The sequence below is a fragment of the Lolium rigidum genome, chromosome 3, assembly GCF_022539505.1.
Source record: "Lolium rigidum isolate FL_2022 chromosome 3, APGP_CSIRO_Lrig_0.1, whole genome shotgun sequence".
NCBI classification, from domain to species: Eukaryota; Viridiplantae; Streptophyta; class Magnoliopsida; order Poales; family Poaceae; genus Lolium; species Lolium rigidum.
Genome location: NC_061510.1, coordinates 77,452,280 through 77,459,338, shown reverse-complemented (window position 1 = coordinate 77,459,338; position 7,059 = coordinate 77,452,280).

Sequence of the window (7,059 nt, the reverse complement as noted above, 5' to 3'; positions counted from 1 at the left end):
TGCATCGTACCGGGCAGAAACCGGAAACTTCGCAGTTTTCCGGTTGCCGCCCGGTTGACCGGACCACCGACCGGACCGGCCGGTCCACAGCCCGGTCGACCGGATTCCAGACCGGACCAGTCCGAGTCCGTCTCGACCAGATCTATTCTGGGTCGGTTATTTTTGTATCTTTTCGACCAGAACTCGTCCCGGACACCTATATAAGTGCCCAGGACGCCCCCTAGCTGCTTTAGACCACGTTTAAGATAAACCCTAGTTCTTAGTTGTTTGCTCTAGCAAAACTATTGAATCCCTACACCATATTGCTTGATATTTTGTAGATCCTGGAAAAGTCTTGTGTGATCTGCTGTTCCATTGGGAATTAGACGGTTGCAACTTACCGCTTCGTGGTCGGCGGCTACGTGCGCAAGTGTGTGGAGTTGCGAATATCTTGCAGGGTTGAGAGCTGTTGCATTGGCGACTGGGACCAATCGAGAGATCTCGTTGCGTCATACAAGTTATCATCCACTTCATCGTCGTGTTTCTCCGCTGCCATCACCCCGTGATCTTCATCACCTCCGTTGCTTACTGAGAAGATCGGGCCACCCCATATCATCTTGGTATCATATTTCCAGTTTTCCTCGGTAAGCCATCCACAATCCACCCCATAGTTGAGTTGTGAGTGTTTTCCTATCCAGAAAAAGCCATAAAAAAAATTAGGGTTAGGGTTTGCCATAGCCTTAGATTGCACTAATTTCGAGTTTTAGTTGCTTTTCGTAGTTGTTTTTGCGTATCTTTTTCTTTCCATCTAGTATTGTTAGGGTTTGTGTTTTCTCTATCATAGTGAGTCAGTTTTGTTACTCCGAGTCCACATAGCGTACAGTGTGCTTGTTTCCAACCATAGACACAGCCTTTCGATATAGAGTGACTAGGAACTTCCCAAGAAGAGACTAGTTTTACCGCTCGACAGGCTGCTCGTTAGGGTTTTGGTGCTTTGCAATTTCTGTTGGCCGTGTTATCAAGGAGTTGAGTCAAAAAAAAATCAAAAAAAAGAGAGAAAATTGAAAAGAAGCAAAAAGAGCTACATAGCTGCGTGTGTTACAAAAGAAAAATCCAAAAAGAAAAGTGACGTGCTAGTTGAATCAAGTGAAGGCCTAAGTTTACTTTACTGCACCCGTAGTTGAGCAATCTTGTGCCTGTCTCGTTGAGCTTTGCTAGCGTCTCTCTCGTGCATTGCAACCTTTCCTACATATAGTTGCATTGCCCCATTATATCGCCTTGTGTGAGTATCATTGGTTGTCTACGGTCAGCGCTAGAGCTTGTTATTGGTGCAAATAGGTAGCCTACCTACAGCCCCACATATACCCTGCTTTGTCGTGTGATTTGTTCGTATACCCTTGATATTCGCTTCGCTACATCCGTGCACTAGTTGTTACTACAAGTGGTAAGCAACACTAATTTACTTTGGAACGGTAAGATCTCCTTTTCTTATCAGTTTTGAGTGAGTTGTGAGAGTACCACCATATATTTTTGATTTAGTGCACTAATCTACTAACGATGTCTGCTAGTGATCATAAAATTGTTAATCAGGAAAACAAGAGTGCTGCAGATATCATCACATGGAGGGAGTATGAGGCTCTTCGTAATGAGATGCGACGTGAATTCCGCGCTCAGGACGAGGTGCTTAATGGGAAGATTGATGAGATTTCCCAAAAGCTGGATGCTACTCATGTGACCGTCACTACCATGCAAGATCAAATGACGGATGTACAACGTAATCTTGCTGATTTGCGCTTAGCTGTTGAGAATTTGACCGCGCAACAACAACAAGAAGATGACGAAGATCCTGAGCTTCAAGATGACGCACACAATGCTCGTGATGCGCCACGTGGTAATCGTCCTCGCGGTTGGGCTCCACTTGGTCGCAATGGTCGTGGACAAGATGAGGAAGATAGCTTGGGTAAGCCCAAGTTTTCTATACCCAAGTTTGAAGGAGGAGCTGACGGTGAAGAATACCTCACTTGGGAGCTTAAGATTGAGAAGTTGTGGAGCTTACATCCACATTATACTGAAGACCGGAAGATCAAACTTGCTTCTTCCGAGTTTGATGGCTACGCTTTGCGTTGGTGGGATGCTTTTGTTCGTAATCGCGAAGAGGATGGTGACCAACCTATACGCACATGGCGTGCCATGAAGGAGGCAATGACTTCTCGTTTTGTGCCTACAAATTACTTGCGGAATATATATGATAAGCTGACTCTATTGAGACAAGGTGTGAAGACTGTGGATGAATACTACATGGAGATGGAGATGCTTATGCAGCGTGGCCGTGTCCGTGAGTCTCTTGAGATGACAATGCAGCGTTTCCTCAACGGTTTGAAGTATGATATCAAAGGCATTGTTCGTCACTACAGCTACACCAATATGAATCAATTGTTACATCATGCAAGAGAAGCTGAATCACAATTGGCTGACGAAGCAAAGGTCAAAGGTCGAGCTACAGGAGGTGGGCGTTTCACACCCCGCACGGCACCATCTTCGGCGCCGGCGCCTTCGACGCGCTCCGCACCTTATTCTACTCCGCCTAGTAAACCGGTCTCCAATGTGTCTAACACAAAGAAGTCCAATTCTGCTACAAGTACGAGTGGCTCTAATGTGTCTACTGCGCGTAACCGTGATATGGTTTGTCATACATGTGGTGGCAAGGGTCACTTCAAGAGAGATTGTCCTAACCGCAAAGTCATGGTTATCAATGAGGACAATGAATACGAGACTGGAGATGATGTTGATCCTAATGCTCCAGAAGATGATGACTATGACACTGATGGTGAAGATGCATATCCGTCTGATGCTCGCACCATTGTTGTGTCGCAGCGTGCTCTTAATGTGTTGCCTAGTGAATCTACTCAGCGCTGCAATTTGTTCCAAACAAAGGCTTTAGTTGGTCCTGACAAGGCTTGCAAGGTCATTATTGATGGCGGGAGTTGCCGCAATTTAGCAAGCAAGGAGTTATGTACCAAGCTGAAGTTGAAGTATCTACCGCACCCGCATCCATACTATATTCGGTGGTTGAGCGACAATGGTGAGATGAAAGTAAACCACATGGTGCGTGTTGAATTTGCTATTGGACCGTATAAGGATTGCATTGATTTTGATGTTGTTCCTATGACGGTGTGTCACCTACTATTGGGACGGCCTTGGCTCTATGACCGTTCACGTGCAACACAATGGCCGTGCTAATACATATCACTTGGAGTTTAAGGGCAAGAAAATTAATTTACAGCCTATGACACCACAAGCAAATTGTCAATGAGTCTCGTCAGAAAGTTGAAGTTAACTTGGAGGATGCTTCATTAGATAGGCGAGAGAATTGTAATGTTGTGAGTGATATAACGAAAAGTGAGAGAGTGAATTCCTTAGTCTCATTAGCCACCAAAGAAGACATGAGAGAATTTAGTGAGGATCCTACAGCCATGCCTCTTGTGCTCTTGTACAGGGGTACGGTTTTGGTTTCTAACGACATGACCCCTCTTCCTATTGGTGTTTCTAATGTTTTGCAGGAATTTGGCGATGTGTTTCCGGACGAGGTACCTGCAGGACTTCCACCATTGCGAGGTATTGAGCATCAAATCGACTTGATTCCCGGAGCTTCGCTACCCAATCGGGCACCATATAGAACGAACCCCGAAGAGACGAAGGAGATACAGAAGCAAGTACAAGCGCTACTCGACAAAGGTTATATCCGCATAAGCCTTAGTCCTTGTGCTCGTTCTCGTTATTCTTGTTCCTAAGAAAGATGGTACATGGCGTATGTGCGTAGATTGTAGAGCGATAAACAACATTACTATTCGATATCGTCATCCTATTTCCCGCTTAGAGGATATGCTAGATGAATTGAGTGGTGCTGCTGTTTTCACTAAAATTGATATTCGTAGTGGTTATCATCAAATTAGGATGAAAGAAGGGGATGAGTGGAAAACCGCCTTTAAAACAAAATTTGGTTTATATGAGTGGTTAGTAATGCCTTTTGGTTTAACTAATGCACCTAGCACTTTCATGAGACCGATGAACCATGTTTTGCGTGATTTTATTGGCAAGTTTGTGGTTGTGTATTTTGATGACATATTAATTTACAGCCGCAATGAATCTGATCATATTATACATATTCGACATGTTTTGCAAGTGTTGCTGATGCGTGTAGTTGACACGTCCGTTGGGAACCCCAAGAGGAAGGTGTGATGCGCACAGCGGCAAGTTTCCCTCAGTTAGAAACCAAGGTTTAATCGAACCAGTAGGAGTCAAGAAGCACGTTGAAGGTTGATGGCGGCGGGATGTAGTGCGGCGCAACACCGGAGATTCCGGCGCCAACGTGGAACCCGCACAACACAACCAAAGTACTTTGCCCCAACGAAACGATGAGGTTGTCAATCTCACCGGCTTGCTGTAACAAAGGATTAACCGTATTGTGTGGAAGATGATTGTTTGCAGAGAAAACGAGTAAAACAAGTATTGCAGCAGATTTGTATTTCAGTATTAAAGAATGGACCGGGGTCCACAGTTCACTAGAGGTGTCTCTCCCATAAGATAAAAGCATGTTGGGTGAACAAATTACAGTCGGGCAATTGACAAATAGAGAGGGCATAACAATGCACATACATGACATGATAAGTATAGTGAGATTTAATTGGGCATTACGACAAAGTACATAGACCGCCATCCAACTGCATCTATGCCTAAAAAGTCCACCTTCGAGGTTATCATCCGAACCCCTCCGATTATTAAGTTGCTAACAACAAACAATTGCATTAAGTATGGTGCGTAATGTAATCAACAACTACATCCTCGGACATAGCGCCAATGTTTTATCCCTAGTGGCAACAAGCACAACACAACCTTAGAACTTTCTCGTCATTGTCCCAGTGTCAATGCGGGCATGAACCCACTATCGAGCATAAATACTCCCTCTTGGAGTTAAAAGTAAAAACTTGGCCGAGCCTCTACTAGAAACGGAGAGCATGCAAGATCATAAACAACACATGTATAATAACTTGATAATTAACATGACATAGTATTCTCTATCCATCGGATCCCGACAAACACAACATATAGAATTACATATAGATGATCTTGATCATGTTAGGCAGCTCACAAGATCTAACAATGAAGCACAATGAGGAGAAGACAACCATCTAGCTACTGCTATGGACCCATAGTCCTGGGGTGAACTACTCACTCATCACTCCGGAGGCGACCATGGCGGTGTAGAGTCCTCCGGGAGATGAATCCCCTCTCCGGCAGGGTGCCGGAGGCGATCTCCTGGATCCCCCGAGATGGGATCGGCGGCGACGGCGTCTCAGTAAGGTTTTCCGTATCGTGGCTCTCGGTACTGGGGGTTTCGTCACGAAGGCTTTAAGTAGGCGGAAGGGCAAGTCAAGAGGCGGCACGGGGGGCCCACACCATAGGCCGGCGCGGCCGGGGTGGGGCCGCGCCGCCCTAGGGTTTGGCCACCCCGTGGCCCCTCTTCGTCTCATCTTCGGACTTCCGGAAGCTTCGTGGAAAAATAGGCCCCCGGGCTTTGATTTCGTCCAATTCCGAGAATATTTCGTTACTAGGATTTCTGAAACCAAAAACAGCAGAAAACGAGCAATCGGCACTTCGGCATCTTGTTAATAGGTTAGTTCCGGAAAATGCACGAATATGACATAAAGTGTGCATAAAACATGTAGGTATCATCAATAATATGGCATAGAACATAAGAAATTATCGATACGTCGGAGACGTATCAAGCATCCCCAAGCTTAGTTCTCGCTCGTCCCGAGCAGGTAAAACGATAACAAAGATAATTTCTGAAGTGATATGCCATCATAACCTTGATCATACTATTTGTAAACATATGTAGTGGATGCAGCGATCGAAACAATTGTGATGACATGAGTAAACAAGTGAATCATAAAGCAAAGACTTTTCATGAATAGTACTTCAAGACAAGTATTAATAAGTCTTGCATAAGAGTTAACTCATAAAGCAATAAATCAAAGTAAAGGTATTGAAGCAACACAAAGGAAGATTAAGTTTCAGCGGTTGCTTTCAACTTGTAACATGTATATCTCATGGATAATAGTCAACATAGAGTAATATAACAAGTACAATATGCAAGTATGTAAGAATCAATGCACGGTTCACACAAGTGTTTGCTTCTTGAGGTGGAGAGAGATAGGTGAACTGACTCAACATAAAAGTAAAGAGAATGGTCCTTCAAAGAGGAAAGCATCGATTGCTATATTTGTGCTAGAGCTTTTATTTTGAAAACATGAAACAATTTTGTCAACGGTAGTAATAAAGCATATGAGTTATGTACATTATATCTTACAAGTTGCAAGTCTCATGCATAGTATACTAATAGTGCCCGCACCTTGTCCTAATTAACTTGGACTACCGGATCTTTGCAATGCACATGTTTTGACCAAGTGTCACAATGGGGTACCTCCATGCCGCCTGTACAAAGGTCTAAGGAGAATGCTCGCATTTTGGATTTCTCGCTTTTGATTATTCTCAACTTAGACATCCATACCGGGACAACATGGACAACAGATAATGGACTCCTCTTTTATGCATAAGCATGTGGCAACAATTATTATTCTCATATGAGATTGAGGATATGTGTCCAAACTGAAACTTCCACCATGAATCATGGCTTTAGTTAGCGGCCCAAAGTTCTTCTCTAACAATATGCATGCTCCAACCATGAAGGTGGTAGATCTCTCTTGCTTCGGACAAGACGGACATGCATAGCAACTCACATGATATCCAACAAAGAATAGTTGATGGCGTCCCCGGAAACATGGTTATCGCTCAACAAGCAACTTAATAAGAGATAAAGTGCATAAGTACATATTCAATACTACAATAGTTTTTAAGCTATTTGTCCCATGAGCTATATATTGCAAAGGTGAATGATGGAGTTTTAAAGGTAGCACTCAAGCAATTTACTTTGGAATGGCGGATAAATACCATGTAGTAGGTAGGTATGGTGGACACAAATGGCATAGTGGTTGGTTCAAGTATTTTGGATGCATGAGA